Genomic DNA, 26,322 nt, shown 5'->3' with positions numbered 1-26,322 from the left:
GAGGTTCATCAGAATGATCACGGGAACAACAGGATTAATGTATTAAGAACATTTGATGGTTATGAACCTGCACTCTAGCATGGAGTGTAGAAGAATGTTGGGGGGTGGGGAAGGATGTCTCATTGAAAGCTATTGAACATTGATAGACTTAATGTGGAGAGGATGCTTCCTTTCATGGGTGAGTCATGGACCAGAGGGCACAGCCTCAGACTACAGGGACATCCCTTTAGGATAAAGATGAGAAAAAATTTCTTTTGCTAAAGGGTGGTGAATCTGTGGAATTCATTGCCACAGATGGCTGTGAAGGCCAAGTCATTGGGTATATTGAAAGCTGAGGTTAGCAAGTTTTTAATTAGTAATGGTGTCAAAGGTTATGGGAAGAAGGCAGGAGAAGGATGAGAGGGATAATAAATAAGCCATGATGGAATGGCAGCAGTCTTAATGAACCAAATGACCTAATTGAGTTCCTATGTCTTGTTCCATAGTTACACAGGTTGATAATGTAGTTAAGAAGGTATATGACATGTTAGCCTTTATTCATTAAGGCAGTGAGTTCAACAATCAGGAGGTTATGTTGCAACTTTATAAACCTCTAGTTAGGCCATACACTTCTGCTGGAGTATCTGGTCACCTCATTATAGAAAGGATGTCGAGGCTTTAGAGAGGTTGCAGAAGTGGCTTACCAAGATGACACCTGGAGTAGAGGGCATGTGCTATAATGAGAGGTTGAATGAACTTGTTTGTTCAAAATTCAAAATATGTTTATGATCAAACTACGTATCTGTCACTCAGAGATTCATTTTCATGCAGGCATGCTTAATAAATCCAATAACCATAACAGAATCATTGAAAGACCATGCCAACAGGGCAGACAACCATTGGGCAAAAGACAACAAACTGTGCAAAAACAAAAAAGAAATAATAATACTATTATTCTTATTAATTTGGGGGTTTTCTGCCCCACCCATCGGGCCTGCCCCAGGTGGTGGATTAATGAGAGCTTTGCAGAAATGCTGTGCAGGTGAGAAATAAAATACCACCCGTAGACCAAAACTGAAACAAACCCAGGCACGTTGGTACCCAGATTGTGTGGTACTTTGTAAGTTGTACCCTTTCACTTTGGAAATTAATAGATGTCTGCAGAATAGAATAATACAGCATCGGCAGGACATGCCCAGAGCTAATGCTAGATGTGACAGTGAACCACAAGTGGTGCACTGTGGAATGGGCAGGGAGGCACCAAAGAACCTGAAGATGGAGCCAGCAATCAAAGTAACCCACCAATGCCACAGGTTATGACTGCTGTAGGTGTTTCTCAGGTTCACTTACAACTGAGACCACTCAAGCAGTTAAGGGAAGAAAGACATGCATGAAGTGGTCATTAGCAATAAGTGTGTGTATGTTATCGAGTAATGGAACTTGTGACTAACAAGACAGGATACGGACAAACTTCATCCACAGTTTATAGCACAATATCCCTTCATGCAAGTAAATGCACAATGAATAGCAGATCAATGTAGAGTGATTATCAAAAGCAACCTAATCCCTAGAGATGTGTTAAATCAAATAAAACGTGAAATAGCACAAGAGCTAGAAAGAAACCAACCTAAAGAACACAACAATGCTATACAAGAAACTAATAAAGTTGCCACCCCCTGAGGTGCTGATAAAAATAGAATTTTTTCTACACACCCTGATGGTAATAGAAACAACACAGATGTCGAGCCTCCGCAGAATGCTGATGATGAAGCTGAGCTTGCAGACAAAGTTATCCTAACATTTAACATCACACTAACAGGCCCAACAAAAAGACTACATTCCAAAACAAAATGTCAACAAAATTTGCAAAAGTTGTTAATACTCTTAATGTTATATTATGACAATATTTAGGAAAACTTGAAACATTTGATGAACTACACGTAACATAGTACACAGCATTAACAGTAGTGCAGTGCAATCGCTCCAAACTCAAGGCACATGTTGATAGAAACTCAAAACTAAGTAATGAAATGAAAACATTGAAATGGCAGAAGAGATTAAGAAACAAATTTAAAATTTAAGAGCAGAAATAGCCTGCCCAATGGAGTATAAGATGGATTATTCAAGCAAGAAAGTTAAGGGAAAGTCTAAGGAAATATAACGTAAGTTAGTATCAACCTAACAAAAACATTAACAAATTTATAGTTGCACTAAAATAGAAGCTTGGTATGTACAAAGCCAGACTAAACACATACATGAAATGTACCGGACAAAAGAAAACAGAATTTTCAGTTCAGAAATAATGAAAATGAAACTAAATTTGATGCACCAACAAGTCACCAAACTTAGCCCAGTATTACCAACAAACAAAGAGAACTTTTGGTCTACTATCCGGTCAAACAATGTGACACACTATCAAGAAGCAAGCTGGATTAAGGAGGAAGAAGAATGTACTCACACTATTGATGACATGCAAACACCTGAAGCTACAATAGATATGCTAGAATTGTTTTTAAAAAAATACCCACAACTAGAAAAGTGATAATATTCATAATTATTGGCTTCATCTATACCTATTAATGCATGTCAACAATTTTCTAAAAAAAACTGAAAAAATGCCCAAATTTTTGACAGAAGGTAAAACAACTTTTTCCTAAAGGATACATCAAAATATTGTTCTGTTACTTGTTTACAACATATATAAAATTGTTACATTATGCATCTCACAACTAATCACACTCACTTAGATTGTCATGGTCCAGATTGGGTTCCCTTGAAACTTAACTAGTTTGTGTTATGATCCAGACCGTTGACTCCTTTTTTCCCTTTAATTCCCTGTTTTTCCGTGTCCCTCGGGCTTGGTGATTAAAGGAAATTTACTCTCGACCGAACAGGCAGTTTATAAAGTTCCAGCTTCAGCCGTTCAGGGTGAGAGCGTTTTGGAATATTACCGAAGTCACCAAAGCCAGTGCGAGCCCAAGTCATCTAGCAGGACCCAACTAAGTTTCTTGCTGGAGCGAGCCAAGTCTCCTCCCAAAGCAAGTGCCAGCAAGCCGCCTTCCCTTGCCAGAGCGGGTCCAGGCAAGGTGAACCTGCCAGGGTGAGTCAAGAGCTCCCACTGCTTGGAGCAAACTTGGGCCCAGTTATAGTACCGTCCGTTGGTTTGCCATCTTGTATCCAGCTCAGCAGGCGGGCCATTTGCCGCTACTCGAATGGACTGTCGTTTGTGTTCCGTGTATGAGTCCCATCCCAATGTCCTGTGCCCAAGGTTCTGTGTCTGGTGTTCCAAGTATCAAGTCCTGGCTCTGGTGTTCTACGTAGCAAGTATCTGAGGTCAGTGTTACAAGCCCTGGCTCTGATCCCCGAGCTCCAAGTCGTAGCCCCCAGACCCTGAGTCCCAGCCTAGTCCCGGGCCTGAGTCCTCATCCATTACGCCTATTCCCACTTCCTCTTTGCTCTCTTTGTTTTCTCTCTGTTTGATCCTTGCATCACGGCTCTCCTTGTAAATAGTAATAAACTCTATTTAGTTAACCTTACAAGACGTGTTTAGGTCCTGCTCCAGGACCCTTGCCCCTCCACATTGTAACATAGATGACCACAGTATATTTACAGAACAGCAGAAAGGATGCTCTAAGGGTACGAAAGGATGTAAAGAACAGCTGATAATAGATTCTGTAATTCTAATTTAAACCAGGCAGGAAAGCAGAAAATTTTCATGGTGTTATATTGACTGCCAAAAAGTATTTGATTCTGTCCCACACTCACAGACAGTAGAAACTTATTATATATAAATAAATTGTGAAATTCCTACAACATCTGATGAAGCATTGGCATACTAAAAAAGAACAACTGGTTTATCAAAGTAACAGAGGTGTTATCTTGGTTGACTCCCTAAGCCCACTATGGGTTTTTTTTAGCTTCAAACCTAGCCTCTAATTTACTTAAATCGGATGAAAAAAGGTATCAAATCTGAAACAACCAAATGAATTATACCTTAATGCAACTTCTATACATGGATTATTTGAAATTATTTGCTCCTTCATCAGTAACACTACAGCAATGAATCCAAAGAATAGAACTATTTTCAAAGTATATAAACATGAACTAGATAAGTGCAGAACATTAAACATAAAGAAAAGTGCCAGTAGAATATGAAACAGAGCAGCAGGATACAATACAACTGATGGATGAATATGAGATATATATGTATTTGAGATATTAGCAAGCAAAGAAAATAGATCATAGCACTATAAAGGGAAAAACTGTTGACAGATTTACTTCAAGGCTGAAGAAAATCTGCCAAACAGCTCAATAGTAAAAATATAACAAAGGCAAAAAACATTTTTGCTATTCTGATGTTAATTTATTCTTTTGGCAGAATGACTTGGCCCAAAATTGATTTGGAAAATTTACAAAGAAAAATAAGAACTGAAATGACAAATTTTAGAAATTACTATGTACATTGAAACACACTTAGACTACCAATGACAGAAGGAAGAAGAAGAAGAACAAACATAAAAATTAATACAACAGTCAGATAAAACTTCTAATGATATACTTTCATCAATGAAAACAGGATTCAGTATAGGAACACAGAAAACCTACAGCACAATACAGGCCTTTGGTCCACAATGCTGTGCCGAACATGTCCTTACCTTAGAAATTACTCATAGCCCTCAATTTTTCTAAGCACCATGTACCTATCCAGGAGTCTCAAAAGACCCTATCATATCTGCCTCCACCACTTATTAAGCCACTGAATTATCAAAGAAAACCCATCCTACCCACAAGAAGAACCCAACCCAGTAAGATAGCTGCGGGTAACCTGTATGTCTTTTTTTTATATATCGTGAGGGACTGTTGGATATCAAAAACATCATGTTGCAGGTCTACCCCAATAGCGTGTTGTTTTGCAGAGGCAGTGCAAGGTCCAAAAAAGTGGTGCAAGTGATAGTCTTGACATTTTTTAATTGCAATTGCAAGATCCTGTTGGAAGTTAGTAAAGTGGAATACTGCAAGTCCGGTTCACTGGTTCATTGGCAAAAGCAACAGCAGGGGATATGTTTTGCTTGTTGTACAGACCAGACCCTTATGATGTGGTGTCATCTGTTACAACCACCCAGAAGAGGAGATGCCAGATGTGGTGTGGAGAAAGCAGAAGCCTCTGAACATGCTGTAATCCATAATGGTTTGGGGGCTGGCCCCTCTTGTCAATGATGCTCTCCAGTGTTCGCTCAGTGGAAGACAAGCTAGACAAAGGCAACAGCAGGCTATATTATTTTTTTGTTACTGCCTGTTTTTCTGCTATCATAACTATATTGCCATGTGCTGTATGTTGTTGCTGTTGTGTTTTGCACCTTGGCCATGGAGCAGTGCTGTTTCGTTTGACTGTATTCTTGTTTATGGTTGAATGACACAAACTTGAACTTGAATTAATATTTCTAAGCCCATTGAAGCTGACATTGCCAAAGTCTTTACAATGGAAAATTCTGTGGAAATTAAATGGTGCATTTCAAAAGGGTTTCAAAAAAAATGCATCTGGCCTCTCAGTTGAGTTGCCTGTGGGACACACCTGAACTCTGTGGCAGGTCTACACCACACTAAACAAGAATGGGTTCCAAACCATACGCCATGCATCTCACAGGTGGTTCTCATGCTGCAGATCTAATACAGTAGACTACAAATGCTGCAAACAAACAACAACTCAGATGACATCACCATACAAAGCATCCTACCTTGATACATCATTGCTGGGTACACAACTTCTTTGCTTGTGATGGCAGGAAACTGCTCTACTCTCTCTACACCCAGGACTGTATGGCTAGGCACAGCTCAAATGCCATTTATAAATTTGCTGATGATACAACCAGTGTTGGCAGAATTTCAGACAGTGATGAGACAGTGTACAGGAGTGAATTATACCAGCTAGTTGAGTGGTGTCATAGCAACAACCTTGCACTCAACATCAGTAAGACCAAAGAACTGATTGTGGACTTCAGGAAAGGTAAGATGAGAGAACACACGCTAGTCTTCATAGAGGTATCAGAAGTGGAAAGAGTGAGAAATTTCAAATTCCTCAATGCAGCTACAAAGAAGGCATGACAGTGGCTATATATCATTAGGCGTTTGAAGAAATTTGGTATGTCACCAAAGACACTCTCAATGTTTTACAGATATACCATAAAGAGCATTCTAACAGGCTGCTTCACTGGTATGGAGGTGCAGGGCGCTACTGCACAGAATCAAAGAAAGCTGCAGTGAGTTGTAAACTTAGCTTCATCATGAGCACTGGCCTCCGTAGTGTCCAGGACATCTTCAAGGAATGATGCCTCAAAAAGGCGACATCACCCAGATCATACCTTGTTCTCATTGCTACCATCAGGAAGGAGGTACAGAAGCATAAAGGCACAAACTCAATTATTCAGGAATGGCTTCTTCCCTTTTGCAATCCAATTTCTGAATGGACATTGAACACATGAACTCTACCTCACTAACAAGAGAGAATCTGCAAATGCTAGGAATCCAAGCAATGCATACAAAATGCTGGAGGAACTCAGCAGGCCAGGCAGCATCAATGGAAAAAAGTCCAGTTGATGATTTGGGCTGAGACACTTCGACAGGACTGGATAAAAGATGAGGAGTAGATTTAAAAGGTGGAGGAGGGGGAGAGAGAAACACAAGGTGATAGGTGAAACCTGGAGAGGGAAGGATGAAGTAAAGAACTGGAAAGTTGATGAAAGAGATACAGGACTGGAGAAGGAGGAGTCTGTTAAGTGGGGTTAGAAGGGCTTGGAAGAAAGAAAAGCGGGAGGAGCACCAGAGGGAGGTGATGGGCAGCGAAGGAGAAAAGTGAGAGAGGGAAAAGGGGATGGGGAATGGTGAAGGAGAGGGTGGGGTGCATTACCGGAAGTTCAAGAAATTGATGTTCAAGCCATCAGGTTGGAGGCGGAATATAAGATGTTCCTCCAACCTGAGTGTGACCTCATCGTGACAGTAGAGGAGTCCATGGTTTAACAGATCAGAATGGGAATGGAAAGTGGAATTAAAATGGGTGGCCACTGGAAAATCCCACTTCTGGTGCTTGGCAAAATGATCTCCCAATCTATGTCTTGTCTCACTGATGTACACTGGAAGCACCAGGAGCAGTATATGACCCCAACAGACTCACTGGTGAAATGTTGCCTCACCTAGAAGGACTGAGTAGGGCCCTAAATGGTAATGAGGGAGGAGGTGTGGGGGCAGGTGTAGCATTGTTCTGCTTGCAAGGATAAGTGCCAGGAGGGAGATTAGTGGGGAGGGACAAATTGCCAAGGGAGTTGTGTAGGGAGCATTCCCTGCAGAAATTGGGTGGGGGGGGAGGAAGATGTGCTTGATGGTGGGATCCTATTTATGCACTCTTATTTAATTTAACTAATTCATCAACTTCATCAAGACCTATGTGAGTGAGTGTGTGCTCTGAGAAAATACTGGATATACCCACACAAAAGCTGTGGATGAACCAGGAGACTCGTAGTCCGTGGCCTTCAAGACCAGTAATCCAGAGCTATACAAGAAATACTGGTACAACCTATGGAAGGCAACTTTAAGGGCAAAAAAAAAATTCCATTTGAGGTGACAGAACCAGATGAACATCAGCTCTGGCAGGGTTTGCACCATTATTTCCTACAAAGTGAAACCTAACATGCACAGCTGTGACACTTCACTCACAACTGAGCTCAATGTCTTTTATGGATGTTTTGAAAAGGAGAATAAAATTACACCTATGTGAATTCCTGCAGCATCTGGTGACCCTGAGTTCTCTGTCTAGGAGGCCAATATTAGAACATCTTACAAGAAGTTGAACCTATGTCAGGTAGTAAACCTGGTAGGATTCTGAAAACCTTCGCCAACCAACTGGCGGAACTGTTCAATGACATCTTCAATCTCTCACTGCTGCAGCTGGAGTTCCCACCTGCTTCAAAAGGGTGATCATCGTAACAGTACTCAAGAAGAGCAAGGTGAGCTGCCTCAATGACTTATCACTGTGGCACTCGCATCTTCTGTGATGAAGTGCTTTGTGAGATTTGTCCTGGAAAGTATCAACTCCTGCCCATGCAAGAACTTTGACCTGTTGCAATTTGCCTATCCCCACAATGGTCTACAGCTGATGCAATCTCACTGGCTCTCCAATCAGCATTGGACCACCTGGACAATAGTAATACCTATGTGAGGTTACTGTTCATGGACTACAATCTTGCCCTCAGTAATTCTAATCTACAAGCTCCAAAGCCTGGGCCTTTGTAGTCTCTCTATATCTGGATCCTTGACTTCCTCATTGGGAGACCACAGTCATTGCAGAGCAGAAATAGCATCTCCTCTTCACTGACAATCAGCCCTGGCGCAGCTCAAGGATGCATGCATAGCCCACTGCTCTACTCTCTCTACACCCACAATTGTGTGGTTAGGCACAGCTAAAACACCATCTAAATATTTGCCAATGATACAATTATTGCTGGTAGAATTTCAGATAGTGATGAGGAGTCATACAGGAGCAAATTAGATCAGCTGGTTGAGTGGTGCTGCAGTAACGTCCTTACACTCAGTGTAGGTAAGACAAAAATTGATTGTGGACTTCAGCAATGGGAAGTTGAGGGTAAGATCTCAGCCAGATGCGTTGTGGGTACTAGTCTCCCTGGCACCAGAACATCTTCAAAAGAAGATGCCTCAAAATGGCGGCATTAATCATTAAGAATCCACATCACCCAAGACATGCCCTATTCTCATTGCTGCCTTCAAGGAAGTGGTACATGAGCCAGAGGGCAAACTGAGCATTTCAGGAACAGCCTCTTCCCATGACGTCCTGATGAAGGGTCTCAACCCGGAACGTTGACTGCTTCTTTCAACAGATGCTGCCCAACCTGCTAAGTTCATCCAGCTTGTTTGTACATCTTGCTCTTCCCATGAACACTACCTTATTATTCTTCCACTTTTTTACACTACTTAATTTTATATATATATATATTTCTTATTGTAATCTATAGTTTTGTTGTTATGTATTGCAATATACTGCTGTTGCAAAAAGAACAGATTTAACAACTTATGCCAGTGATAGTAAACCTGTTTCTAATTATGTTTTACTGATCCTTTCCACCACCAATACCCTGATGAGGACTGGTTCATAAGTGTATGACTTTTTCCTCCTGTAGTCAATAATCGTTTCTTTGGTTTATGCTGATGTTGAGTGAGAGGCTGTTGTTGTGGCATCGTTCAACTAGATTTTCAATCTCCTTCCTATATGCTGATTCATCACCACCTTTGATTCAGCTAATAACAGTGGTGTTGTCAGCAGATGTAAATATGGCATTGGAGCTGTACTTAACCTTGCTGTCATAAGTATAAAGCAAGTGGAGCAGTGGAGCTAAGCACACAGACTTTAGGTGCACCTGTGGTGATGCTGTTGGGGATTGTGAAGGAGTTGGTGACTGGAGTCTAATTAAGGAAATCAAGGATCCAGTTGCACAAGTAGGTATTGAGGCCTGGTTCTTGGTTTATTAGTTTTGAGGGGGTGGTAATGTTTAATCTTGAGTTGTAGTCAATCAAGAGAATCCTGATGTATATCTTCACTGTCCAGATATTCCAGAGCTTATGAACAGAGATATCGGACAGCATTACATGAGAATCAATTATTGTTGCATGAAAGGTTGGCTGAAGAAGGTCCATGGGTGTGGCATGAACAGAGAAAAGAGCCAGCAGAATGAGAGGAGGCTAGTGTTTACATGATCATGGAAAAGAGGATTCTTTTTTCTTTTGAGTAAAGGAGGATGAGAGCTGACTTGATAGAAGTGTATAAGAAGATAAGAGACATAGATGAAGTAGATAACCAGAGTAGAAATGGCTAACAAAAGGGAGCATAATTTTATGTTAATTGGAGGAGGGTATGGGGGGAAAATCAGAGGGAAGTTCTTTACACAAATTGGTGGGTGCATCGAATGCCCTTCTGGGGGTGGTGATAGAGTCAGATATATTAGGGATGCTTAAGAAACTCTTAGATAAGCACACAGATGATATAAAAATCAAGGTCAAGTTTATTGTCCTTGAACTGTACACATGTATACAGCCAAACAAAACATCAATACTCCAGTTCAAGATGCACAATGCTGTACATATAACACCTAATAATATTACCACAAATAAATTAATAATAAAATATATTCCAGAAGATTGACATTTATAAGGTGCATTTATGACACTATTTAAAAAGTATACAGTATTCACTACTGGCACATCATAAGTGATGAGACCTGGGTGGTGGGTAGGAGCTCAATAGTCTCACAGTTAGGGAGAAAAGCTGTTTCCTATACTAACAAGTGAAGGGCTAAAAATGGCAGGCTACGTATGTAGGAGGGAAGAGTTAGATTGATCTTAGAGTAGGTTAAAAGGTCAGCACAAGATTGTGGGCTAAAGGGCCTGTACTGTGCTGAAAAGTCTTGTTTCCATGTCAAACAACTTCAACACCACCCCGTCTCTGTTGCCACTTGTTAGAACTATGTACTTATACCTCTTGGCCGCTGGGTTCCACACTACTCCCTAGGGCCTAATTACGTACCTTGCAAGTCCTGCTCTGTTTAACTTCCCAAGGGTGTTGAATCTGTGGAATTCATTCCCACTGATGGCTGTCAAAGGTTCAAAGGTACAATTTAATGTCAGAGAAATGTATACAATACACATTCTGAACTGCTTTTTCTTTGCAGCTATCCATGAAAACTGAGGAGTGCCCCAAAGAATGAATGACAGTTAAATTTTAGAACCCCAAAGTACCCCACACCTGCTCATAAGTGGCAGCAAGCAACAATCCCCCTCCCCCACCAGCAAAAAAAATCAAGTATCAGCACTGCCACCAAGCACTCAAGCGTGAGCAAAGCAATAGCAAAGACCCAGACTTGCAGTTACCCCAAACACATGGTGTTCCACCCATTGTTTGACATAACGCAGATTCTCTCTCTGCCTATTGAGGGAGAAAGAGTTGTTTCCATTTTCCCAGCAAGCGGGGAGACATAACGAACAACTCACTGGTTTATGATGTTAGAAGTCTGTTATGTCGCTTTTTTTGAGCTCTCTGCCTGAAGATTGCAAAGATCCCAGGTCTCCACGCACACAGCAGAAATCCCAACACCCCTGATGACACACGGGTCTCCTGTCTTGACACCGACCCTCAATCTGCCCATCTCCAGGACCCCGAGATCCTAGGCTTCCGAATTCGAGCTGGACTCTTAGGCCAAGCCCTTGTCATGCCGAACAATGGCCAGTTATGGAACCCTGAGAGCGAGTCCCATTCCCACAAAGAACTGAAGTCAGCATGTAACTCCAGGTCAGGGTCTTCAAAAGAAGCTTGAAAGAGAAAATTACAGATATTAAAGATGGAAATAGAAGCGAGCAAAGGAGTTGAGGTTAGGCACCATTAACTCTCCTAAGCTCCACCTTCTTTGGCGTATATTTAAAGCAGAGGTTGATAGGTTCTTGATTAGTAAGGAGATCAAAGGTAACAGTAATAAGGAAGGAGAATGGGGTTGAGAGAACTAATAAATTAGCCATGACGTAACTGCCGAGCAGACTCAGTAAACCAAATGGTCTAATTCTGCTCCTGTGTCATAATGGGCTAAAATGCAACTTGCAATTTTGACCTGGCTTAGTAACTGCATTGCTAAATGTTCTGCTGTGCTTGTCTCCTTAGTTGAATGCAATGTCCAACTATCAGGTAAGATTACTATGTTTGTGTGTGTGTACATGGTTGAAGAGGTCACGTTTGCTCATAGATGCTGCTCAGATGAAACATCAAAATGGGGAAGAGATATGATCTAAGTGACTTTGATCATTGGTGCCAGATGGAGTGGTTTGAGTATCTCAGAAACTGCTGATTTCCTCAGATTTTCATGAACAGCAGTACTGAGTTTATAGAGAATGGTGTGAGAAACAAAAATACATTCAGTGATCAGTAGTTCTGTGGGTTAAAGTGCTTGGTTAATGAGAGATGTCAAAGGAGAATGGCCAGACTGATTCAAGCTGATAGTAAGACTTACCCCTAGTTGGTGCTACAGAAGTGCAACACCTGGCATTCGTCCACTTTAAATTCCATCTCCCATTTTTCAGTCCATTTTTCCAAATGGTCCAGATCCTACTTCAAGCTCTGATAGCTGTCCTCACTGTCCACTACACTCCAAATCTTGGTGTCGTCTGCAAAATTTCTGATCCAGTTAACCACATTAACATCCAGATCATTGATATGATGACAAACAATAGACCCAGCACTTATCTGTGTGGCACTCCCTGTGGGACCTTATCAAATGCCTTACTAAAGTCCATGTAGACAACATACACCACCTTGCTTTCATCAACTTTCCTAATAACTTCCTGAAAAGACTTTATAAGATTGATTAGACAGCAGCTACCATGCATAATGCTATGCTGACTATCTCTTCTCAGTCCAGATCTATTCAAAATCTCAAACAGTATATCCAGTCCCTTAGAATACCTTACAGTAACTTTCCCACTACTGATGTCAGGCTCACAGGCCTATAATTTTCTGGTTTATTTTAGAGCCTTTCTTCACCTGTCTCTGAGGATGATTTAAATATCTCTGCCAGGGCCCCTGCAGTTTCTGCATTTGCCTCCTTCAGGATCTGACAGAACACCTTGTCAGGCCCTAGGGATTTATCCACCGTAATTTGCCTCAACAGCAAACACTTCTTCCACTAATCTGTACAGGGTCCATGATCTCACAGTTGCTTTACCTCACTTCTGTAGACTCTGTGTCTCCTTGGTAAATAAAGATGCAAAAAGTTCATTTTAAGATTTCTCCATTTCTTTTGCTCCAGGCATGTATTACCATTCTGATCTTCAGAGAACCAATTTTGCCTCTTGCAATCTTTTACTCTTAACATATCTGTGGAATGCCTTAGGATTCTCATTCACCTTGTCTTCTAGGGCAACCTCATGCCTTCGTTAAGCTGCTGATTTCTTAGGTGTTCATGTGTATTTCTTTTACTCCGTAAGTACCTACTTGTGCCTACCTGCCTGGCCCAGTCAATCCGTACTTGCCAGATCCTTTCTGATACTATCAAAATTGTACCTTTGTCCATATTTACTTTGAAAGTAATGGCATTATGTTCACTAGGTGCAAAGTGTTCCCCTACACAAACTTCTGTCACCTGTCCTATCTTATTTCCTGCCCACTCTGTCATTGGGACTTCTATATACTGATTAAAGAAACTTTCCTGAATATATTTTACGAATTCCAGCCCATCTAGTCCTTTTACAGTATGGGAGTCCTAGTCAATATGTGGAAAATTAAAATCACCTGCTGTAGTAATCCTGGTACATTTTGGTAGGAATAATCCAAATAGTAAATGGTAGGGCATTGAAGAATGCAGTAGAAAAGAGTGATATTGGAGTAATGGTGCATAGTTCCCTGAAGGTGGAATCTCATGTGGATAGGGTGGTGAAGAAAGCTTTTGGTATGCTGGCCTTTATAAATCAGAGCATTGAGTATAGGAGTTGGGATGTAATGTTAAAATTGTACAAGGCATTGGTAAGGCCGAATTTGGAGTATTGTGTACAGTTCTGGTCACCGAATTATAGGAAAGATGTCAACAAAATGAAGAGAGTACTAGAGAGAGATTTACTAGAATGTTACCTAGGTTTCAGCACCTAAGTACAGAGAAAGGTTGAACAAGTTAGGTCTTTATTCTTTGGAGCGTAGAAGGTTGAGGGGGGACTTGATAGAGGTATTTAAAATTGTGAGGGGGATAGATAGAGTTGACATGGATAGGCTTTTTCCATTGAGAGTAGGGGAGATTCAAACAAGAGGACATGAGTTGAGAGTTGGGGGAAAAGTTTAGGGGTAACACGAGGGGTAATTTCGTTACTCGAAAGAGTGGTAGCTGTGTGGAACGAGCTTCCAGTAGAAGTGGTAAAGGCAGGTTCGGTATTGTCATTTAAAGTAAAATTGGATAGGGTTATGTGCTGGGTGCGGGCCAGTAGGACGAGGTGAGAGTAAGCGTTCGGCACGGACTAGGAGGGCCGAGATGGCCTGTTTCCGTGCTGTAATTTTTATATGGTTATAATCCTGTGTTTCTTTCACAGTATACGAGCTCTCAACAGCTCTGGCCCTCTAAATCTCATGGACTGTTGGGTAGCCTATAATATAGCCCAATTAACGTGGTCGTACCTTTCTAATTCCTCAGTTCCATAAAACCTCACTAGACAAGTTCTCTAGTCTGTCCTGACTGAGCACTGCCATGACATTTTCCCTGACTAGTAACGCCAGCCATCCCATGTAATCCCTCCAGCTGTGTCACGTTTAAAACAATTGAATTGAAGAATATTGATCTGCCAATCCAGATACACACAGTAACAGGCCTTTCCAGCCAATGAGCTTGTTCTACCCAATTACACCCATGTGACCAATTAACCTGCTTATCTGTACATCTGTGGAATGTGGGAGGAAATTCAGTGGTCATGGGGAAAATGTGCAAACAGTGAAGGAGTTAAACACAGGTCACTGGCACCGTTACAGCACTATGCAAAATGCTGCACCACCGTGCTTTTATGTGTAATACAGACTATGTGTCCATGTGTAATAGAGACTGGGAAATAATTTTATAATGTAATGACTAAATTGTTCACAATTGTTTTCAGAACTTAAAGAGAAATTTGAAGAATTAGGTGGGACTGAATTTCCTTCAATGTTATGCAATTAAGACAATGTTGTGAGGTGATAGAAGTCAGAAACCAGTTCACAGGCCCTGTTTCACCTTAACCATCTGCGCTAAGTTTTGGGCACCACACTTGAACATTGTTTGAAGGGGTTCAGCTCCATCATGGGCACTATCCTCCCCAGAATCAAGGACACCTTCAAAAGGCAATGCCTCAAAAATGCAGCATCCATCTTTAAGAACCCTTATCACCAGGACATGCCCTCTTCTCACTGCGACTGGCAAGGAGTTGTTACAGGAGCCTGAAGACATGCTCAACATTTCAGGAATTGCTTCTTAACCCGTCCTCCACCCTGCATCAGATTTCTGAATGGACAGTGAACCCATGAACACTTCCTCAGCACTTACTCCCTGTTTTTGCAGTACTTATTTGACTATGTATGTACTTACTGTAATTTATTGGCTTTTATTAGTATGTATTACAATGTACTGCTGCTGCAGAGCAAAAAATTTCACAATATGTTCCAGTGATACTAAACCTGATTCTGGTTCTGGGGGGTTGTAGCAGGGAGCAAACAGAACACCAGATGCAAGAGGAACGGATTGCACAATCTGCTTGATGTTCTTTTGCTATCAGCGATGGCAGGCAGTATATTTAGTTCTTTAAAATTCATTTAAACAACAATTTTGTCTGTTTTGGGGTTAAGTTACTGGACAGGAAATGCTGGTAAGATCATGTTTCACCATGCCAATTTAAGTCATGGAGTCCCAAGGGAATAAAACAATGAAATTGGCCCTTCAACCCAACTTGCCCTTGCTGACCACAGTGTCCACCAAGCTAATTTGCCTGTGTTTGGCCCATGTTCCTTGAAGCCTCTCCAATCCATGTGCCAATCAAAATATATTTTTAATATTGATATTACAGTTATCTCATTTGGTTTCTCTGGAAGTTCATTCCATATACACTTATCAAGAGATTCAAAAATTGTTCAGACCAAACATAAGAATGAGGAAGAAATGTGGTCTCAATGACTTTGAGCGTGGAATGATTGTTGGTACCAGATGGAATGGTTTCAATATCTCAGAAACTGCTGATCTCTTAACTCAGAATTAACTCAGAACAGCCTCTAGACTTTACAGAAAACAGAGCGAAAAACATGCCGTGAGTGGCATTTCTGTGGGTGAAAAAGCCTTGTTAATGAGAGACTACAAGGAGAATAAGCCAGACTGATTCAATCTGACAGGAAGGCAACAGTAACTCTAAGCACACATTACAACAGTGATCTGTAGAAGCACATTTCTGAACACACAACATATTGAATCTTGATCTAGATGGGCTACAGCAGCAGAAGACCCTAAACATGCACTCAGTGGCCACTTTATTAGGGTAGAGGAGGTATCTAATAAAGTGGCCACCTATTGTATGCACAACCTCTCTGCATGAAGAAGATTTCACTCAAGTCCCTTTTAAATCTTTTACCTTTCACCTGAAAATTGTGTCTTCTAACTTTTGGCTTGCCTTTTCCTGGGAAAAGACAATGCATGTTCAGTTTATCTATTCCCCTCAAGATTTTAGAAACCTCAACTAAGTCAATCTCACTATCCTACGCTCTAAGAAATAAAGCTCTAGCGAGGCCAGCCTCTCCCTATAACTCAGGCACTGACCACTAAACTTGTAAATCTACTCTCTTTCCTATTTAATGATTCAGAATCAGAATTATTTATCACAAATACAGTCCTGTGCAAAAGTCTCAGATATTTTATATATATGTAAACATAGAAACCTATATATAGCACATTACAGGCCCTTCAGCCCATAATGTTGTGCTGACCATGTAATCTACTCTAGAAACTGCCAAGAATTTCCCTATCACATTCTCTATTTTTATAAGCTCTATGTACCTATCTAAGAGTCTCTTAAGAGAGCCTATTGTATACACTTCCATCACCACTGTCGGCAATGCATTCCATGCACCCACCACTCTCTGTGCGAAAAATTTACCCTTGACATCCCTTCGGCATCTATTTCCAAGCACCTTAAAACTACACCCCCTTGTGTTAGCCATTTCACCCTTGAGAAAAAGCCTCTGGCTATCCACACGATCAATGTCTCTCATCATCGTATACACCTCTATCAGGTCACCTCTCATCCTTCATCGCTCCAAGGAGAAAAGGCCAAGTTCACTCAACCTATTCTCATAAGACAAACTCTCCAATCCAGGCAACATTCTTGTAAATCTCCTCTGCACTCTCTCTGTACACATCCTTCCTGTAGTGAGGTGACCAGACCTAAACACAGTACTCCAAGTGCGGTCTAACTAAGATCTTATATAGCTGTGACATTACCTCATGGCTCTTGAACTCAATCCAATGGTTGATGAAGGCCAACACACCATACGCCTTCTTAACAACATTGCCAACCTGCACAGCAGCTTTGAGTGTCCTGTGGACATGGATCCCAAGATCTCGTTGATCCTTCACACTGCCAAGACTCTAACCATTACATTTGACCCACTGAAATGAACCACTTTACACTTACTTGGGTTGAACTCCATCTGCCACTTCTCAGCCCAGTTTTGCATCCTATCTGTCTCACTGTAATCTCTGACAACCCTCCAGAATATCCACAACACTCCCAACTTTTGTGTCATCAGCAAACTTAACTAATCCACCCTTCTACTTCTTCATCCAGGTGATTTATAAAAGTCACAAAGAGGAGGGGTCCCAAAACAGATCCTTGTGGAACACCACTGGTCACCGACCTCCATGCAGAATACGAACCATTCACAACCACTCTTTGCCTTCTGTTGTCAAGCCAATTCTGAATCCACAAAGTAAGGTCTCCTTGGATCTCATGCCACATTACTTTCTGAATGAGCCTCACATAGGGAACCTTATCAAATGCTTTACTGAAATCCATATACTCTGATCTGTTCATCAATGTGTTACATCCTCAATTCAATCAGGTTCGTAAGCACGACCTGATCTTGACAAAGTCGTGCTGACTATCCCTAATCATATTATGCCTCTCCAAATCTTCATAAATCCTGACTCTCAGGATCTTCTCCAACAACTTGCCCACCACTGAAGTAAGAGTCATTGGTCTATAATTTCCTGGGTTATTTCTACTCCCTTTCTTGAACAAGGGAACAATGTTTGCAACCTTCCAATCCTCTGGTACTTCTGTCCCCATTGATGATGCAAAGGTCATCGCCAGAGGCTCAGCAATCTCCTCCCTTACTTTCCACAGTAGCCTGGTATATATCTCGTCTGGTCGCAGTGACTTACCTAGCGTAGTTACCTTTTAGAAGCTCCAGCACGTCCTCTTAATGTCTAAACACTCAAGTGCTTCAGTCCACTATAAGTCATTCCGACACTGGTGAATACTGAAGTATTCATTAAGTACCTCTGCTATCTCCTTTGGCTCCATGCACCTTTCCTCTATTGCACCTGGTTGGTCCTATTCTGGCACGGCTTATCCTCTTGCTCTTCACATACTTATAGAATGCCTTGGGGTTTTCCATAATCCTACTCACCAAGGCCTTCTCATGGCGCCTTGTAGCTCTCTTAATTTCATTCTGGAGCTCCTTCCTGGCACCCTTGTAATTTTCTAGAGCTCTAACATTATCTAATTTCTTGAACCTTTCATAAGCTTTTCTTCTTAACTAGATTTTCTACATCCTTTATACACCTTGGTTCTTTTAGCCTACCGACCTTTCCCTGCCTCAGTGAAACATATTTATGCAGACTCCATGCAAATATTCCCTGAACATTTGCTACATTTCTGCTGTGCATTTCCCTGAGAACATCTGCTCCCAATTTATGTTCCCAAGTTCATGCCTAAGAGCATATTTCCCCCATCCCAATTAAATGTTTTCCCAAATTGCTCCTGTCCCTCTCCAGTGCTTTGGTAAAGGAGACAGGGTTGTGATCGCTGCCTCCAAAATGCTCTCCCACTAAGAGATCTGACAGCTGACCAGGTTCATTTTCCAATACAAGTCCATGATCCCTTATCTGAAATCCTTGGGTTTAGGAATTCAGAATTTTTTGGATTTCAAAATCCGTCCTTATTGGTTCTGGGACACCCCCCCCCCCCCCCCCCCGGCGGATACCAAAAAACACATCCCTTATTTAACCTGTCTCAATGCGGGTGGACTTCAGGTCCCGGCAGAGCTCCCAACCTACGGACATCCTCCCGTATTCTTTAAATCATCTCTAGATTATTTATAATACCTAATACAATGTAAATGCTGTGTAAGCTAGTTGTTATACTGCATTGTTTAGGGAATAATGACGAAAAAAAATTACTTCCAACAAAAACATAAAATTATACAGCTTCAAATAAACCGAATCAAACACATGGTAAATGACTTATTGGAATAAATGTAGAACATCACTGTCACTATAAGATTTCAGTAACTTGTCTTTCTGTTTCTTTAAATCATATACAGTGGTTGTTACAACACCATATTCTTCAGTAAGATGCCTCACAGACACACCACGATCAAGCTTTTTGCAGTAACTCCACTTTCTGAGTTATTGGTAATGATAGATGCTTCCTTCTCTTTTTCTCATTGTTACCCATAGGGGTATCTGCAGCTTTTTTTGATATTTTCACAGTGAAATTAAACACGATGTCAACAGTGAACACAAAATATCAGCGAACAAGTAAATGCACGTGTAACCAGTACGAGCACTGAGCCACAACTGACATCTGGTGGCCTCTGCTAGTGCTGCCACCTCACACCTGAGTGACGTCAGCTGTTGGCAAAAAAACTCTGGTTTTCGGAACTTTTTGGATAAGGGATTGTGGACTTGTGCCAGATCAAGTACTGCCTCTCCTCTAGTTGGCTTATCTACATATTGTGTCAGGAAACCTTCCTGAACACACCTAACAAATTCCACCCAATTAAACCCCTTGCTCTAAGGAGATCCCAGTTAATATTAGGAAAGTTATAATCACCCATCACAGCAGCACTATTATTGCACCGTTCCAGAATCTGCCTCCTGATCTGCTCCTCGATGTCTCTGTTACTATTGGGGAGTGTATTCAAAACACCCAGTAGAGGCTTTGCCCCATTCCTATTTCTGACTTCCATCTACAATGACTCAGTAGACAATTCCTCCATTACTTCCTCCTTTTCTGAAGCTGTGGTACTATCCCTTATCAACAGTGCCACTCCCACACTTCTCCTGCCTCCCTCCTTGTTCTTTTTGAAAATCTAAAGCCAGAAACACTAGGCAAAGCCATTTAATTGCAAATCATTGGTTTATTGATCATTACAGATTGTCTCTCTCATCTCTCCCTTCTGCTTTTCCCTACCATGATTCTCCTTTCCCTGCCCCCTTCCACACAGTCCACAATACAGATCCAGGTCAGAAACAGGTTTATCATCACTCACATATGTCATGTCATTTATCTTTTTGTGCAGCAGCAGCAGTAGAGTAAGTTAGTAGAGTACTGTGCAAAAGTTTAGAAACCCTATCTATATACCATATATGTGCCTATGGATTCTGTACATATATAGAATATTACAGCACATTACAGGCCCTTTAGCCCACAATGTTGTGCCAACCCTCAAACCCTGCCTCACATATAAACCCCCCCCCCACTTTAAATTCCTCAAAGCATACAGTGAAATGCAACATTTACATTAACAACCAGCTAAGGAAGTGCTGGGAGTAGCCCACAAGTGTCTCATACATTCCAGTGCCAACACAGCATGTCCACAATGCTCAGCAGAACAACACTGGACATGACAAAACAGAACACAAGCAATAAAGCTGCTATAACAAAGCAGTCACTTTTATACCTCCCACTAATGCACAAGGGCAGTCCTCCAACTCTAAGGCAGAAGCTGAAGCTGAGACAATGATTAGATGAGGAATGATTAAAAGGTGAAGCATCCTTGAAGAGAAACATTCATATTTCTACTCATGTTTATGATTTATTTTTCAAATCTCTTGTACCATCTTATTGCAGCTGTCTGCACAAGCAACACTAAAGCTACAGGTGAGATCCCAGTCACTGGACCTCTGGCTACAGCTCTTAAATAGGCTTCCTCAAGAAGAATTCTGAACTCCCTATGGTAATTTCAAGCACTGGCACTATATAGACATAAGGTGGCGTTAGAAGTCAGGATTAAGCATGGGTTGATGGCTCTGTGAGGTCACAGCTCTGAAATTCAAGTTCAAGTTTGTCATTCAACTCTGCACATGTATACTACAAAACAAGACTATGTTCCTCCAGACCAGTGTACACAAGGTGTACATGTAATTCACACACATGACACAAATAAAACTACAAATAAATTAATAATAAGGAGCATATATGACACAAGTTAAAAAGTAAATAGTAAAACGATACTGACACTTCATACATGATCAGGCCTGGATGTGGCAGACAGTTCAGTCGTCTCTTGGCTGGGGGCGGGGGAAGAAGATGTTATCCATCCTAACAGCCTGTACCCTAATGATTGGAGGTGGAGGAAGGGAATCAGAAATACAACCCCATTTCCAGAAAAGTTGGGATATTTTCCAAAATGCAATAAAAACAAAAATCTGTGATATGGTAATCCACGAGAACCTTTATTTAACTGACAAAAGTACGAAGAAAAGATTTTCAATAGTTTTACTGACCATCTTAATTGTATTTTGTAAATATACACAAATTTAGAATTTGATGGCTGCAACACACTCAACAAAAGTTGGGACAGAGTTAAAATAAGATTGAAAAGTGCACAGAATATTCAAGTAACACCGGTTTGGAAGACTCCACATTAAGCAGGTGAGGTATCATGACTGGGTGTAAAAGGAGTGTCCATCAAAGGCTCAGTCTTTGCAAGCAAGGATGGATCGTGGCTCACCCCTTTGTGCCAAAATTTGTGAGAGAATTGTTAGTCAGTTCTAAAGGAACATTTCCCAACTCAAGATTGCAGAGAATTTAGGTCTTTCAACATCTACAGTACATAATATTGTGAAAAGATTCAGAGATATCTCAGTGCATAAAGGGCAAGGTTGGAAACCACTGTTGAATGCGCGTGATCTTCAAGCCCTCAGGCGGCACTGCCTAAGAAACCGTCATGCTACTATGACAATTATAGCCACCTGGGCTCGGGAGTACTTCGGAAAACCATTGTCACTTAACACAGTCCGTCACTGCATCCAGAAATGCAACTTGAAACTATTACGCAAGGAGGAAGCCATACATCAACTCTTTGCAGAAACGCCAGCGAGTTCTCTGGGCCCAAGCTCATCTCAGATGGACCGAAAGACTGGAACCATGTGCTGTGGTCAGATGAGTCCACATTTCAGCTAGTTTTTGGAAAAAACAGGCATCAAGTTCTCCGTGCCAAAGATGAAAATGACCATCCTGATTGTTATCAGCGAAAGGTGCAAAAGCCAGCATCTGTGATGGTATGGGGGTGCATCAGAGCCCACGGCATGGGTGAGTTGCATGTATGTGAAGGTACCATTGACTCTGAGCTGTATATTAGGATTTTAGAGAGACATATGTTGCCATCAAGGCAACATCTCTTCCCGGGACATCCATGCTTATTTCAGCAGGACAATGCCAGACCACATTCTGCACGGGCTACAACAGCTTGGCCTGCTGCCAGTCCAGATCTATCTCCTATTGAAAATGTATGGCGCATCATGAAGAGGAGAATCAGACAATGGAGACCACGGACTGTTGAGCAGCTGAAGTCTTATATCAAGGAAGAATGGACAAAATTTCCAATTGCAAATCTACTACAATTAGTATCCTCAGTTCCAAAATGATTAAAAAGTGTTATTAAAAGGAAAGGTGATGTAACACAATGGTAAACATGCCTCTGTCCCAACTTTTGTTGAGTGTGTTGCAGCTGTCAAATTCTAAATTTGTGAATATTTACAAAATACAATTAAGTTGGTCAGTAAAACTATTGAAAATCTTTTCTTTGTATTTTTGTCAGTTAAATAAAGGTTCACGTGAGTTAACATATCACAGATTTTTGTTTCTATTGCATTTTGGAAAATAACCCAACTTTTCTGGAAATGGGGTTTGTAGTTGGATGGATGGAAGAGATCACTGACACTGCTAATGGTCCTGCATATGTAGTGCTCCTGATAAATATCTAATGGGTGGAAGAGGGACTCCAATAATTCTCCCAGCAGTTCATGCAACTTTGTAGGGACTTACAGTTAGATGGTGATGCAGGTCAGGACACTCTTGATAATGCTTCTCCAAAATTAGATAAAATCGGGAGGTGGGGGGGAGCCTCAATAGCTACCCAGCTGTGCTAGCCATCTTCGTATCATTTTCTCTCATTGCCTGGCAATTAGGAACCCGTGCTGCAAATCTGAGAAAAAACATTGACATAGGCTTGTTTAATCCCTTAACTGTGGGAAATTTTGTATAGAAATCACTGATGATGTGGATTTATGGAGGGCTGTCATAGGTTGTAAGGAGGACATTGACAGGATGCAGAGCTGGACTGAGAAGTGGCAGATGGAGTTCAGTCCAGAGAAGTGTGAAGTGATTCACAATGGAAGCCCAAATTTTAAGGCAGAATAATGCCAAGATTCTTGGCAGTGTAGATGAACAGAGGAATCTTGGGATCCACGTCAAATTTCCACACAAGTTGATTGGGTTATTCAGAAGGTACATGATATGTTAACCTTCATTAGTCAGGGGATATATGTTGCAGCTCTATAAAATCACACTTAGAGTAATGTGTTCAGTTCTCATTGGCTCATTTTAGTAGATAGGATATGGAAGCTTTAGAGCGGATGTAGAGGAGATTTACCAGGATGAGGGGCTGGAAGGAATGCATTGCCACAGGTGGTGTTAGAAGTAGATACATTAGGGGTATTTAAAATATATATATATATATATATATAAGCACATAGATGCTAGATAAAATGGTGAGTTATGTAGGAGGGAAGGGTTGGATTGACCTTCTTCTTCCCCATCATCCCTGCTGGTGCATAGACTGTTTCCATCAGCCACCAGAGTACTATGTCCTGAGCCACTCTGGTGGTGGCCCTGTGGCTTCCACAGACTTTCGGCCTTCACCAAATAGCTTCATACGTCTTCTAAGCAAAGATCTTTCCTCGCCCAGGGATAAGGTTGCTGGAGCTTCTGTTGGTATTTCAGGAGCTTTGGGTTTTTAAACAGGATGGAGTTGCCAGCCCCATACCCAACCTTCCTCCTTTCACAGACGGGTTTGGGGCTATCAATGGTGGAGTTATTATATTGATCATAGAGTAGGTCAGCACAATATTATGGGCCAAAGAGCCTGTACTGTGCTCTACTATTCTAAGTTCACAGCTGTGTGGTGTCTTTGGTAGTCCAGATCAGTAAAGCATGCAGAAGAGTGGGATCACAGTTGCTCAGTGGATCATAAGTTTTAGGAGTTCATTGTGAAGCACATTTATCCTTAGGTGCCTAGAGGCTGTCCTAGGACACAGGATGTTTCCTCATTATTGCACTCAATGAGACTTGTGTCCAGAGATATAGGAAATTTTTATTTGTATTTTTCAGGGCAATATTGTGGACTGGGTTCACCAGTTGGATTGGTTTGATTAAGGCCCTTCAATTTTGTTGATGTTTAAGTGCAAAGTTCATTCTACCTTGGAGCACTAGGTAGTCAGGTTCATCCCTAACCTCCAATGCTGTCTGCATGGAGTTTCACATTCTTTCCATATTCTAAATACATGCAAATTGGGAAAATACTTGGTCTCTAAATTATAAACATAAGGGATTCTGCAGATGCTGGAAATCCAGAGAAACACACAAAATTCTGGAGGAACTCAGCAAGTGAACATTCGATGTTTTGGGCAAAGACCCTTCCTCAGGACTAGACAGGAAGGGGAAGACAACAATAAAAAGGTGGGGAGAGGGGAAAGGGGGATAGCTAGAAGCAATAGGTGAAGCCAGGTGAGTGGGAAAGGTAAAGGGCTGGAGAAAAAGGAATCTGATAGAAAAGGAGAGTGGACCGTAGGAGAAAAGGAAAGAGGAGGGACACCAGGGGGAGGTGAGAAGCAGCTGAGTTGAGAGACCAGAGTGAGGAATAGAAGAGAGGAGAGAGAAAGAAACTAAAATTACCAGAAGGAGAAATTGATGTTCATGCCATCAGATTGGAGATGCTTTTTTAAGCACCTCCGCTCCATACCCCAAAAGCGTAGTTTCCCAGTACCCTACCATTTTAATTCCTATCTCTATTCCCATTCTGGCAGGTCAGTCCATGGCCTCCTCTTTTGCCATGAGGCCGTGCTCAGGGTGGAGGAACAACATCTCATATTCCTTCTAGGTAGCCTCCAACCTGATGGCTGAATTTTGTATCACTCCAGTAATATTTTCACTCCCCTCTGTATATTGCCACCTTTGTGATGGTGAGGCGTAAAATCGGGGGTAGGGGATAATAATAATGATGTTAAAAGACTAAAGATTAATTTTCTTTGTCACATACATTTTTTGTCAAAACATACAATGAAATGTATTATTTGTGTCAACAACCAGCACAGTCCAAGGGTGTGCTGAGGGCAGCCCACAAGAGTCACCACACTTCTGGATCCAACATAGCATGCCCAGAACTTACTATCCAAAGCATCCTTAGAATGTGGAAGGACACCGGAGCACTTGGAGAAAACCCATGCAGTCAGACAAACTCATTACAGACAGTGAACCCTAATCACTGATGCTGTAGTAATGTTATGGTAATTGTTATATGCTATATGTAGAAAATAAAGAATGTGGATTAAGATAGGATAATATAAATAGGTTGGTGATTGTTAACACAGTCTCAATGGGATGAAACACCTCTCTTCATGAGTCTCTCTATAACTCTTCGTGTCTTTCTATGACTGACTTTCATGCCTATTTCCACTAATAGTGATGATCTAAATTAATCCTGATTATTACAGAGTAACACACACAAAATTCTGGAGGAACTCAAAATGTCGGGCAGTATCAATAGAAAGGAATAAACAGCTGACATTTAAGAATGTCTTGATGAAGAGTCTCAGCCTGAAACATCAACACTTTCTTTCCATAGATGCTGCCTGACCCACTGAGTTTTTCAAGATCAAGTTCAAGTTTATTGTCATTCAGTTGTATGCATGGATGACGGCAAAGAGAACAACATTCTCTGTTCCATGTAACTCACACACAACACAAAGTAATATTACCACAAATAACAAATCAGATGCATTTACAACACATTAAAATAAACAGTATAACGCTATTGGGGCTTCATTCATAACAAGACCTGTGTGGTAAGAGGGGATTCAGTAATCTTTTGCCCTCAGGGACAAAAGTTGGTTCTTCCTGCATTTTGTGTATACTAGCATCTGCAGAATCTCTTGTGTTTTGATAATTAAAGATGCATGAAGAGAATTGTCAGGGAATCTAATTTCTTAGATATCACTCTTCCTTTTGTCTCTCTCAAAGACATTCTATTTCCATTCCTCACTGCCCTTTGGAATTTCTACCCAACAAATCCATGTGTGATATTGGCTCAGTTTTTCTTCTCCATAAGCTCTGGTGGCCTCATTATTGGAAGAATGAGGAAGCTTTTGAGGAGGTGCAGAGGAGATTTACCTGGATACTGCCAGGACTAGAGAACACATCTTAAGGATAGGCCAGGGATTTTCTCCTTGGAGTGAAGAA

General features: G+C 41.3%; 1 protein-coding gene across 1 annotated transcript in view; it reads left to right on the top strand.

Moving 5' to 3' along the window:
* The window catches only part of LOC132381213 (E3 ubiquitin-protein ligase TRIM69-like), a 60,386-nt gene that overhangs the window by 21,289 nt on the left and 12,775 nt on the right, over positions 1–26,322 (top strand). The gene's annotated exons all lie outside the window — the stretch shown is intronic.

Source organism: Hypanus sabinus, chromosome 25, assembly GCF_030144855.1.
Source record: "Hypanus sabinus isolate sHypSab1 chromosome 25, sHypSab1.hap1, whole genome shotgun sequence".
Lineage (NCBI taxonomy): Eukaryota > Metazoa > Chordata > Chondrichthyes > Myliobatiformes > Dasyatidae > Hypanus > Hypanus sabinus.
This window is presented reverse-complemented; position numbering and strand designations above follow the sequence as displayed.